This window comes from Neovison vison, chromosome 6 (assembly GCF_020171115.1).
Source record: "Neovison vison isolate M4711 chromosome 6, ASM_NN_V1, whole genome shotgun sequence".
In the NCBI taxonomy this organism is placed as follows: Eukaryota; Metazoa; Chordata; class Mammalia; order Carnivora; family Mustelidae; genus Neogale; species Neogale vison.
In genome coordinates, this window is record NC_058096.1 from 67,934,800 (window position 1) to 67,947,823 (window position 13,024).

The 13,024-nt window shown below is 44.8% G+C and overlaps 1 protein-coding gene across 3 annotated transcripts in view; it reads left to right on the forward strand.

Moving 5' to 3' along the window:
• Window positions 1-2,150: 2,150 nt before the first annotated feature.
• The window catches only part of PXYLP1 (2-phosphoxylose phosphatase 1), an 89,707-nt gene continuing 78,833 nt past the window's right edge, over window positions 2,151-13,024 (forward strand). For all 3 annotated transcript variants that reach the window (XM_044251483.1, XM_044251485.1, XM_044251486.1), the window contains exons 1-2: window positions 2,151-2,304; window positions 9,919-10,069. The gene's annotated coding sequence lies outside the window, so the exon portion shown is untranslated. The remainder of the gene's footprint in view (window positions 2,305-9,918; window positions 10,070-13,024) is intronic.

Sequence of the window (13,024 nt, forward strand, 5' to 3'; positions counted from 1 at the left end):
TTTGGGGGGAAAGGGAAGTCTCCAGGAAGGCACTGCTATAGCAGTCCCAAAAAGTAAATGTTGAGATTTGGCCTGGATCTTCTTCCCTTGCCGATGACGCCATCCCAGCCAACTGGCACTGGACGGAAGGGTGGAGCATCCAGGGCTTGTCCCTGGGGCTCTCGTCCCTTCAGGGCTCTCTTTCTCCCTCCATCCAGGCACCCTCACCTCCCCCTTTGCCTTTTGTCTCAGGCTAGCAGGACCTAGCTCCCAGGATTACTGAGGGCATTTGGGAATTCACCGGCCCCCTGGGGCTCCTAGGTCTATGAGTGGTTGTGGGGTGATGGTTTATGCTGGCCTCAACCAGGGCCTAGAGGCAGAGCATGGATCGTGAGATGCGGTGAGGAGATAGGGATGACAGGGTTCTAACACCGAGTGTCACCAAGTGTTATCTATCTCCGAGTGTCAAAAGGAGACACTCGGCAGCCTGGTTTCTGACTGGGAGAAAGCCAGAGGGAGGAGTGCACCTTTACCTGTGGTTGGACACACAGAGGGAGGAGCAGGTGGACAGAAGATCGCCAATTTCTTAATGGTCAGTCATGTGGGAAACAGAGACAAAAGAAAAAAACCTAAATTTCCTTACTACTTACAGCCCATTGACAGGTCCTTGAAAAAGCAGAGTGACACTCCTCTAGGAACTCAGCAGTTTCGATGTTAATACTTTGCTGAGGGCAAAAGGCAATCTTAGCCTGACCCCCCAGGATCCTGTGAATCTACTTCAATTATAAAAATTCCTTTGGAAACTTCCTTTATCTCTACTCCCCAAGATACATGTTAGCCATCATCCCCCCCAATATATGGGCCACTGATATACATCTGAAGTCTCATGACTAGGGTTTCACTAGATAGCAATAAATGACATTTTCCAGGGGCACCTGGATGGCTCAGTTGTTAAGCAACTGCCTTCAGCTCAGGTTATGATCCCCGGGTCCCTGCTCAATGGGGAGCCTGATTCTTCCTCTCTCTGCCTGCCACTCCCCCTGCTGTGCTCTGTCAAATAAACAAAACCTTTTTTAAGAAATGATCTTTTCCTAACAATGGCTAGCCTCCTCAAGGTCCTAGAAACCTTGCTTCCAAAATTTCTTAAAGACTTATGCTATCCCCAGACCCTTCCCAACTTGAAAGTATATAATCAGTTACTCAGCACAACCCCAGTGTAGCAGTTTCTGCCCTTGGGTCCTGTCCCTGTACTTTAATAAAACCACCTTTTGGCACCAAAGACAAGAATTTCTTTATGGCCGTTGGCTCCAAACCATGACATGTCCTACATCCACTGGGAGGTCAAGAGATGTATCAGGGCTCATTTCAGCTGCCAGACTTGACAGTGGCTTAGATACAAAGCAGTGCTCTGTTGTGTATGGTTTTCTTCCTCCAGAAGAAGTCCAGGCAGGCACCGAGGGCAGGCGTTGAGGCTCTGGCAAGTTCTCTGGGACCCAGACAGTTCCTGTCTCTTGCCCCACCACATGGGACAGCCATCCCTAATACTGCCTCCTTAATACAGCCATCCTTAATACTGCCTTAATACAGCCGTGGAGTCAGGCATTACATCTCCTTCCAGTCAGTGGACAGGAGCAAGGGGGAAAGGAACATGAAATGAAACCCCGAGTTCAGGGAGCTTCTTCTAAGTGCTTGTCTCAAAAGTTCTCTGTGACGTGTTCACACCTACTGGCCAGAACAGAGTCCCATGGCCCCAACCACCTACGGCGGAGCGGGGAACTACCTTCTTTACTGCAGACAGCCACGTACCCCGATTAATAGAAGGAGTCTGCCACTATGTATAAAGGGGAGAATAGATTCGAGGCGGCAACTTGGCAGTCCCTGCTATCATCATCACCCCAGACATGCCCAGAACTTTCTGGGGAGGGTGGGGCTTAAGAAACGGCGACCTTGCTCGGGCAGAGCAAGCAAAGCAAGAAGGTGCCTGGACACGGAGTTCTGCGGAAGGACAGGTTCACGGAGGGCGGCAGGGGGGCGTGAGGAAGAGCCTGAGGAGGAGCGGCTGGAGGGGCAGGAGCGACGTCCGCACAGCTAGCGATGGGGGGAGGAGCCCGCCCGGAGGGAAGGGCAGGTTTCCAGCTTGAAACCCCGGCAGACCGGGAGACCCAGGAGCTTCCGGCGGAAGCTGGATTTCACTACAGAGCGGTGACCCCAGAGGACAACCGTAGCAGGTTTCGGTGAGAGGATACCAGAGCAGGCGGGCTGGAGAAACCGCAACGAAGAATGCCTGCACTTTTCCAGATCTTAGGGGGTAAATGAGAGGAAAAGGTAGGACAGCAGTTGCAGAAGGAAGATTTAAAGAGGATTTGGGGGGGGTGTCCCACCCCCACCCCCGACTAAAAGAGAATTGAGAGTATTTACATGCATATGGGAAGAAGCCACTGGAGAGGGACACCGGAGTGGCTCTGTTGGTTAAGCGTCTGCCTTTGGCTCAGGTCATGATCCCGGAGTCCTGGGATCCAGTCCTGAGACGGACTCCCTGCTCACCGGGGAGCCTGATTCTCCCTCTGCCTCTGCCTGCTGCTCCTCCTGCTTGTGCGCTCCCTCTGGCAAATAAATAAATAAAATCTTTAAAAAAAAAAAAAAAGCCGATGGAAAAAAAGAGTTAAAACCTAGAGAAAGAGGAGGAAAAAGTACAAGAGTGGAGCCTCAAGAAGGTTGGAGGGGAGAATTCCAGACTCCGTTTGCTACTGGGAAGGAGGGCACCTCTCCACCGGGGACTGGGGGGCAGGGGACATGGGACACAGATGTGACAGAGGAAAGAATCATTTTTTAAATAAAAGCTGATGGTGGTTTCTTCCCTACCACCACACTCTTGGATCAGAGGGTCAAAGGCGAAAGTACTTTCTCTACTTTCCCTCCTCCTGGCAGAGACTGGTAGATAAGAGTTAATTGGGACTTGAGGGACTCTGGGAGTCCCAGTGTTGGTATAAAGATTATTTTAAAATAAAAGCATTTGAGGGGTGCCTAGGCAGCTAGGCAGTTCAGTTAGTTAAGCATTTGACTTTTTTTTTTTTTAACTGTTATTTGCTTCAGGAGTACAGGTCCTGTACTGATGAATCATCAGGCTTACGCTTTTACAGCACTCACCGTAGCACCTACCCTCCCCACTGTCCATAACCCAGCCATCCTGTTCCACCACCACCCCCCTGCCCCCAGTAACCCTCAATTTGTTTCCTGAGATTAAGAGTCTCTTACAGTTTGTCTCTCTCCGGATCCCATCTTGTTTCATCTTTTCCCTCCCTTCCCTGCAGGATTCCCTGCCCTACCTCTCAAATTCCCCATACCAGAGAGATCATATGATGATTGACTTTTTTTGCTTAGCATAATACCCTCTAGTTCATCCACATTGTTGCAAATGGCAAGATTTTGGGGTTTTGATGGCTGCATAGTATTCCTGCGTGTGTGTGTGTGTGTGTGTATGTGTGTATTCATTCATATTCCCCATTCATCTGTTGATGGGCATCTAGGTTTCTTCCATAGTTCAGCTGTTGTGGACATTGCTACTATAAACATTCGGATGCACGTGCCCCTTCAGATCACTACATTTGCATCTTTAGGGTAAATACCCAGTAGTGTGATTGCTGGGTCATAGGGTAGCTCTATTTTCAACTTTTTGAGGAAACTCCATAATGTTTTCCAGAGTGGCTGTACCAGCTTGTCTTCCCACCAACAGTGTAGGAGGGTTCCCCTTTGTCTGCATCCTCACCAATACCTGTTGTTTCCTGTGTTGTTAATGTTAGCCATTCTCTCCATAATTTTTTAAGTCCATTCTTCTATTGATGCACAGTTGTCTTTTTTTTTTTTTTTTTTTTTTAGTTTGGGGCTATAATGGAAAAGGTGGTGATGAACATTCATATATATGTCTTTTGCTAAATGTATGCATTCATTTCTCTCTTTTTTTAAAAAAGATTTTATTTATTTATTTGACAGGCAGAGATCACAAGTAGGCAGAGATGCAGTCAGAGAGAGAGGAGGAAGCAGGCTCCCCGCTGAGCAGAGAGCCCGATGTGGGGCTCTATCCCAGGATCCTGAGATCATGACCTGAGCAGAAGGCAGAGGATTTGACCACTGAGCCACCCAGGCGCCCCGTGAATTCATTTCTCTTGACTATATGCCCAGGAATGGAATTTCTGGATCATGGAGTAGGTGTTCATCTTTAGTAAATATTCCCAGACAATTTTCCAAAATCTTTTTTAAAGTTTTTATTTATTTATTTGACAGAGACAGTGAGAGATGGAACACAAGCAGGGGGAGTGGGAAAGGGAGAAGCAGGCTTCCCGCCCAGCAGGGAGCCCCATAAGAGGCTCGACCTGACCTGACCGCAGGAACCTGGGATCATGACCTGAGCGAAGGCAGACACTTAACGACTGAGCCACCCAGGCACCTACAGTTTTCCAAAATTGAATCAGCATATACCGATGTACGGATTGCATTTAAATAGTAAGAAAGCCTTAGTTATTGGAGTGATGGTTCCTAAAAGTGAACTTTCTGGTGTTAGTGAGTAAATAGGGGAAATGCCAGACCCCAAAGTCCTAGAAATGCTGGTTGTGTCCAGCTGGTGGCAGTATGGATCAACTGGATGTCATTAATCGCACACAGAATGGACGGTGCCTCTCTGGCCCATCAGAACCCCGAGGAATCCAGGCCTGGGGCTGGGGCTCACAGGCCACTCAGAATTATGTCTTTCAGTGTTCTGCTCATGCTAACCATACCCACAGGAGACTGATGTACCCCTTCTCCCAAAAGGCAGTGTAGTCCCAGCACTGGGGCCCTGATCTGGAGTCAGCAAAGTTCTGAATGTGTCGATATGCTAAGATGTTAAGGTCTTAATCATTCAGCTGTTTAGGAGCCATGGACCCTAGACCAGAACGTCTTAAAACAGTCTCCTACTCCAGGACTAAGGTCCCTCTCTAGCAGCACGACTGCTACTAGAACCCCTCTCTCCAGGTACTCTCCTTCTGGGACAGTAACACAGTTTTCTCTCTGAACCCCAGGATTTCTCTGCTGTACCTTTTTTTTTTTTTAATATTTTATTTATTTATTTGGCAGACAGAGATCACAAATAGGCAGAGAGGCAGGCAGCGGAGGTGGGGGGGTGGACAGGCTCCCTGCCGAGCAGAGAGCCTGATACGGGGCTCGATCCCAAGACCCTGAGATCATGACCTGAGCTGAAGGCAGAGGCTTTAACCCACTGAGCCACCCAGGCGCCCCTCTGCTGTATGTTTCTTGTGGGGGGTTCATGTTCTTGAACTAGGGGTAGCCTCTCTGTCCTACTCTGCTTAGCCCAGGAGACATCCTCTGCAGGTTTCATTTATCACATCTTAAAGTCCAGAGGCCTTGCTATTATACTTGCCTTCAAGTTTGGTTTAGGACAGACTGAGTATCTGTGCCCTTTGGGATATGTGAGTTCAGCAGGAAAATAGACACATAGGTCATAAGCTTAGGAGAACTTACTGGACCAGGATTCAGATTTGGTAAAAAAGAAATGTTTGGACTCACTCAAGGTACATAAAGCAGAAGGCAAAGAAGATAACCTTGGAGAACACATCAAAATTTTTGGACAGAGGCAACAGAGGAGCAGGATCTAGAAAGAAACACATACCTTTTGGGGACACCTGAGTAGCTCAGTCAGTTAAGCATCTGCCTTTGGCTCAGGTCATGATCCCAGGGGATCAATCCCTGGGATCCCTGGGATCAAGCCCCACGTCAGGCTTCCTGCTCAGTGGGGAGCCTGCATCTCCCTCTGTCTGCCACTCCCCCTGCCTGTGCTCTCTCTCATTTGCTGTTTTTCAAATGAATAAATAAAATCTTAAAACAAGAAAAAGAAACACGCACTTTTTGAAAATAATTCCTCAATCCTGCCAGCCTGTAATAGTATTTGAATATTTATTTCAGAAGGCTTTGTGCTGTTAGTATTACAACCCAGAAGAGCTTCCCATGAGTTAGGTACCAGAAGGACTTTGCACCAGATTCTGAGATCTCTGATTGTCTACTCTGATCACATCCATCTCAGAGAGTGCTTTGAGGGAATCTCTTGGATTATGCTTCCATAAGACTGGGGAGCAACATTTATCTGGACATCCCCCAGCCAGTGTGAGATGTGTGACTGCAGAAATGAGAGCTCAGGGTAGTGGAGGAGATTGTAATTAGGGATGGTACCCAACTTCGTGTGGAGAATGAAGATTAAACTATATGAGGACAGTGGCCTTGGCTGCCTGATCTCGACTTTTCTATTGCAATGCTTGGCTTTATCAGATGCTCAATAAGTATTTGTTAAATGGATGTGTGGGGTGGATAGGGAAATGCATGGGTGGGTGGATGAGTGGATGAATGGAGAGTAGGGTGAGGTTTCAGTCACCTATTTCCCAATATCATTAGGTTTGCTGCACTCCCCCTCTCCCGGGGCCCACACCACCAGGACCCCTCTAAGGAAACACAGAGGTCTTTTACTTAATCTCTCCAATTTCAGGGGTAGTAATACAGATTTCTCTTTCAAACCTGAGGCTTATGTTTGCTTAACAAAAATGTTGTACATGTGGACTCAAACCTTACCAGAAAATAAGATTAAGGGATTAATATATGTGAATATATAAAACTTCTATTGTATCTAAGTGACCTCTACAAAAACACAATACATAGAGTACCATTAAAAAAAAAAAAAGGAAGAAACTACCATCTTAATGGCACTTAAAACATTTTAGGTGGCGTCTGGGTGGCTCAGTCGTTAAGTGTCCACCTTTGGCTCAGGTCATGATCCCAGGGTCCTGGGATCAAGTCCTGCACTGGGCTCCCTGCTCAGCAGGAAGCCTGCTTCTCCCTATCCCACTCTCCCTACTTGTGTTCTCTCTCTCGCTGTCTCTCTCTCTCTCTATCAAATAAATAAATAAAATCTTTTAAAAAATACATTTAGATTAGTAATAATGTGCCCTATATAATTAATTCACAAAAAATATTTTCAGGATCTTCCTTCTCTAAAATGTAAAAAACAAACAAATAAATAAATAAAAAGTGAGGGTGGGAGGATTCCTGTATGTCCACTTGCCTCACTGCAAATAGCATGCATATTTGTCATCTCCATGCAAATATTCAAAGGCTTTCTGACATTACTATCTAGGGTCCCTAAGTCATGACTGGAGTGACTCACTCTTTGTCCTGCTTCCATTATAATGGCAAAATGTGCAAAAAGGACCCAGAAGTCCAACCACAGAGACCAGCATTTTCAGCTAGAGGGATGCAAAGCTGGGGAGGAACTTCCTGTACCTGCCCCAAATACTTCACAGGCTTTCTGGGAGAATCCCTGAAAAAAATAGGTGAGAGGCTCTTTGTGACTTTCCAGGCTCTGTGTAGCTTCAGCCAATTCATACTGTATTAGAAAAGGATCATCCTTCCAGGGAGACTCTCATAGGTCAGAGCATGTCACGATTCAACTTGAGAAACCTGATCCCACCCCAGGACCTTTGGATTTGCCATTCCCTCTGCCTAGACTGATCTTCCTTCAGATATTCTCACTTCTTCCATTCTCTGTACATATGTTTCCTCTGCGCAGAGAAGTTTCCTCACCAACCCTATCTAAAATACCATCCATGGAGGCTCAGTCCGTGATGCGAATGGCTTTTGATCTTGTAAGTTGTGAGTTTGAACCTCACACTGGGTGTAGAGATTACTCAAAAAAAAAAAAAAAAAAATCTTAAAATACCATCCACCTCCTGTTCTATTCCCTTGCCCTGATTTCTTTTCCTCCATGGCAGTGATTTATTTATTTGTTTGTTTTCTCTCTCCTTAACTGGGAGGGAATATCCGCAAAGGCAGGAAGTTGTCTGCCATGTGTCTGCATGGTGCTGAGAACATTAGTAGGTGTTCAGTCAGAACAGCTAAAATTAACAAGTCAGGAAACAACAGATATTGACGAGGATGCACAGAAAGGGGACCCCTCCTGTACTGCTGGTTAAAATGCAAGCTGGTACAGTCATTCTGGAAAACAGTATGGAGGTTCCTCAAAAAATTAAAAATGGAGCTACCCTACGACCCAGCAATCACACTACTGGGTATTTACCCAAAGGATACAAAGAGTGAGCCGAAGGGGCACATGCACACCAATGTTTATAACAGCAATGTCCACAGTAGCCAAACATGGAAAGAGCCCAGATATCCACCAATAAATGAATGGATAAAGAAGATGTGGTGTATATATACACAAGGGAATATTACTCAGCCATCAAAAAATGAAATCTTACCATTTTCTTTTCTTTTTTTTTTTTTTAAGATTTTATTTATTTATTTGACAGAGAGAAATCACAAGTAGATGGAGAGGCAGGCAGAGAGAGAGAGGGAAGCAGGCTCCCTGCTGAGCAGAGAGCCCGATGCGGGACTCAATCCCAGGACCCTGAGATCATGACCTGAGCCGAAGGCAGCGGCTTAACCCACTGAGCCACCCAGGTGCCCCGAAATCTTACCATTTTCAATGGAGGGTATTATGGTAAGCTAAATAAGTCAACCAGAGAAAGACAACTACATGATTTCACTCATATGTGGAATTTAAGAAACAAAACAGGATAATAGGGGAATGGAGGGAAAAATAAAATAAGACAAAATCAGAGAGGGAGACAAATGGTAAGAGATTTTATTTTTTAAGATTTTCTATTATTTATTTATTTGACAGACAGAGAAGAGATCACAAGCAGGCAGAGAGGCAGGCGGGGGAGGGGGGGCAGGAAACAGGCTCCCTGCTGAGCAGAAAGCCTGACACAGGGCTCAATCCCAAGACCCTGAGACCATGACCTGAGCTGAAGGCAGAGGCCCAGACCACTGAGCCACCCAGGTGGTCCAGGTAAGAGATTCTTAGGTCCAGGTAAGAGACTCTTACTCCCAGGTAAGAGATTCTTAACAATAGGAAACAAACTGAGGGGTGCTGGAGAGGATGTGGGTGGGGGGATGGGCTAACTGGGTGACTTATGGAGGGCACTTGATGTAATGAGAACTGGGTGTTATATACAACCGATGAATCCCTGAACTCTGTCTCTGAAACTAATAACACATTATAGTTAATTAATTGAATTTAAATTTTAAAAAAAGAAATCAGAAGAAAAAAGAATATTACCAGGTGATTGTATTAGTTATCGATTGCCGTAAACACAAAGGTAGTGGCTTAAAACAACACTCAGTTGTTATCTCAGAGTTTGTGTGACTCAAGAATCTGGGCATGGCTTAGCGGAGTCCTCTGCTTCAGGATTTCTCATGAGGCTGCAGTTAAGAAGTTGGCTAGGGTTGGAGTCTTACCTGAAACTCTGACCAGGGAAAGAATCTACCTCAAAGCTCATACGGTTGCTGGGAGAGTTCAGTTCCTTGGGGTTGTTGGACTTAAGGTCTCAGTTCCTTTCTGGCAGTTGGCTAGAGTCCGCCTTCAGTTGTCTGCCAGAGGGTCTCTCCATAACTTAGCCCACAATATGGTGCCTTGCTTCATCAAAACCAGCAAGGGAGAGAGTCAGTTAACAAATTACATTCTATGTAATGTAATCACAGGAGGGTCATCTTATCACTTTTGTCATATTGGCTAAAAGAAGCTTGAAGGTCCTGCTCACATTCAAAGTGAGGGGGTTACACAAGGGTTTGAATACCAAAAGGTGGAGATCCCTGGAGGCTATTTTAGAGTCTATCTGCCTTATTCCTTGCTCAATACACTTGATTTTAGCTGAATGGCTGAGAAGCGATTATTACTTGCTCAATAAACACTAAATATTTTTAATCCAATGTCCAAAGTTGACACTGGGGAAGGAAAGCTGTTAGATTCAAGATTCTTGCAATTTATTTCTTGCACAATGTAGAACTTCTTTGAAATGTACCTATTCTTTTCCCAACTTCCCTCCAATGTTCTGTGACCAGCCTGGTCTGCCTATCTGCGCAAAGTGCCCCAGGTTTGGAGGATTCACCCAAGGGAAGAGACCCACACACAATTCAGACCCTTCAAGAATCTACAGCCTGAAGATACCCATTCACAGAGCTCATTCCTTCTCCAGGAGTTTCTCTGGAATAGGTGAGTTGCATCCTTATGTATGACAAGCTGGAAGTGGTGTTCTTGAATGGGCACTTTGCATTTATGAGGTCTTGCTGCTAGCCAAGTTAATAATGCATCTAATAAAGAGAAAGAAAGAAATACATTGTTCCGTCAGGTAGATATTATTAATATGATTCCATTTTAAAAGGGCCATTACTTCAGAGTCTTGATGTCTGGGATGCTGTTAAAGAAGATTTTTTAAAGAGTCACCATGACAACAGAGAGAGCCCCACTTCCCCTGAATTGATTACAGATTTGTCCACATAGGGGACTGGAATACATCCAGCTTATTGGGAATTCTTTTCTGTCTCCTTTGGCAAAAGCTCTGGCTTATTGTCCAGAGTGAGCAGGAGTCTCAAAGCCATCAGTATTCACTGATGAAGTCGTCGCCATTCATTAACAGAGACTTGATCAGCAGACATTTATCGATCTCCAGGCCTGTGCAAGGCACTCTGGAGGATTCAGAGACATTGCTGTCTGACCAGCTGACATGTCTGCCGCGTGACAAGTCCCAGCCCCTCGAGGCAGCAGGAGCCATGTGGGGGAACTCTAGGGAGAACAGACCCTGCTCAAGGACCTGGGATCTGCACACAGGGCCCTGGTGAAGAACTGCGGTATCATGATGTGCACCCTGGACGGTTCTGACCTGTGAGGGCTTTCTTGGTCTGTGGGGTACAGTTGGATGGATGAGAGCCCGGAGACAGTGGATGAAAACTAACCCTGGGCCTTAATTTTATACAAACTCAAACACCAGATTCTTGGGTCACCTTGGGCACATCACTGAACCTCTCTAGCCATTACTTTTGTCCCTTACATGAAATAGGGTTGCTTTTCTTCCTGCAGAACCCAAAGTGGTCAAATCATGCACTGTTGCTTGTTGGACAATACAGCTTCCCAGACAGGCTTTTGAAACAGCTCAAGCAGTGAAGATTCAGTGTTGTCTTGCTTGAATGATGCCCAACTCAGTGCTGGGCACTGGGCACAGGGCATATCCTAGCACTCAGTAAATGAATGAACAAGAATTGGAGCCTTCTTGTAACGACTCCATTCTTTGCCCACCTCTCCATGCTGCCATTATGCTGGTCTGCCACTTTTTCAAAGGGATTTGGGTGGATAGACCTTTGGTCTCCAGGACAACAGAGAGCACCCCAGTTGTCCCAGGCCTGCTTCTGCCTGGCTCAGCTCAACTTTTCTGCTTTGGATCATTTTGCAACCCAGGAAGTGTCCAAAGGAATGGGATAGGGTGTTGAAGCCAGGTCTGATGGATAGGGAGAAGGGAGCAGAAGAGGGACAAGTCAGGATTATTTGGCTTCTTGCTCCCTATAGAATGTGTGAGAATATGTTGGGGGCTCTGTGCAGTGAGGGAGCACCTCTGTATTCAGCAAAATGAGCAAACAAAAAGCAGAATGGGACAAATAAAAAGCAAATAGTAAAATGGTAGCATCAAACCCAACGAAATTATTAATCCTTTTGAACAAAAATAGTTTAAATACTTCAAATAAAAGGCAGATTGTCAGACTGAATAAAAAAGCAACATACAGGGGCACCTGAGTGGCTCAGTCAGTTAAGCATCTGTCTTCAGCTCAGGTCATGATCTCAGGGTCCAGGCATGGAGCCTCAAGTAGAGCTCCCGGCTCAGCAGGGGAGTCTGCTTCTCCCTCTCCCTCTGCCCTTCCTCCCTGCTTGTGCTCTCTCTCTCTCTCTCACACACACACACACTCTCTCTCAAATAAATAAGACAACATCTTTTTAAAAAAGCAACATACAACTTTATGATGCTTACCAAAAAACTACTTTAAATATAAAGACATCAATAGATTAAAAGAAAAGGGATAGAAAAGGATGTACCAAAATACATCCTTTCTTTTCTAACCAAAAGAAAGCTGCAGTGGCTGTATTAATATACTAAGTATATTTCAGATCAAAGAATATTTGAAGGGATAGAAAAGGTCTTTTCACAATGATAAAGGGACAATCTATTAGTTACAAATAACAGACCAAAACATGTATGCATCTATTAACAACTTAAAAGTACATGAAACGGGCGCCTGGGTGGCTCAGGGGGTTAAAGCCTCTGCCTTCGGCTCAGGTCATGATCCCAGGATCTTGGGATTGGGCTCCACATGGGGCTTTGTGCTCTGCAGGGAGCCTGCTTCCTCTGCTCTCTCTCTCTCTCTGCCTGCCTCTCTGCCTACTTGTGATCTCTGTCTGTCAAATAAATAAATAAAATCTTTAAAAAAAATACATGAAACAAAAATTAATAGAACTGAAAGGAGAAATAAACAAATATGGACTCATTCAATAATTGATGGAACAAATAGAAAATCAGTGAGGATAGGAAAAGTCGAAAACCACTATCAACCAGCTTGATTTAATTCATATCTATATGACACTCTACACAACAACAGCAGAATGTATATTCTGTTTCAAAACTGTTAATGTTAAACAATATTGTGGGCCATAAATAAGTCTCAATAAATTTTAAAACAATCAAATCATACAAAGCATGTTCTTTGACCACAGAGGAATAAAATTAAAAATCTGTAACAGAAATATACCTGGAAAATCCCCACATATTCATAAGCTAAACAAACTATTAAATAACTCACAGCTCAAAGAGCAATCAGAAAATATTTTGAACTGAATGTAAATGAAAACAATGTATCAGAATTTGTGTGATACAGTTAAAGTAATGATTAAAAAGGAAATTTATGTGTAGCACTAAAAGTCTATATTAGAAAATAAGGAAGGTCTGAAATCAACGACCTAAAATTTTACCTCAAGTAATCAGGGGGAACAGGGGGAAAGTAAATAATAAATATAAGAGCAGAAATGGATGAAATAGAAAACAAAAAACCAACAGAGAAAACCAATTAAATCAAAAGCTCATTTTTGAAATGCTCAATAAAATTTATAAACTCTAGCACAAAGAAG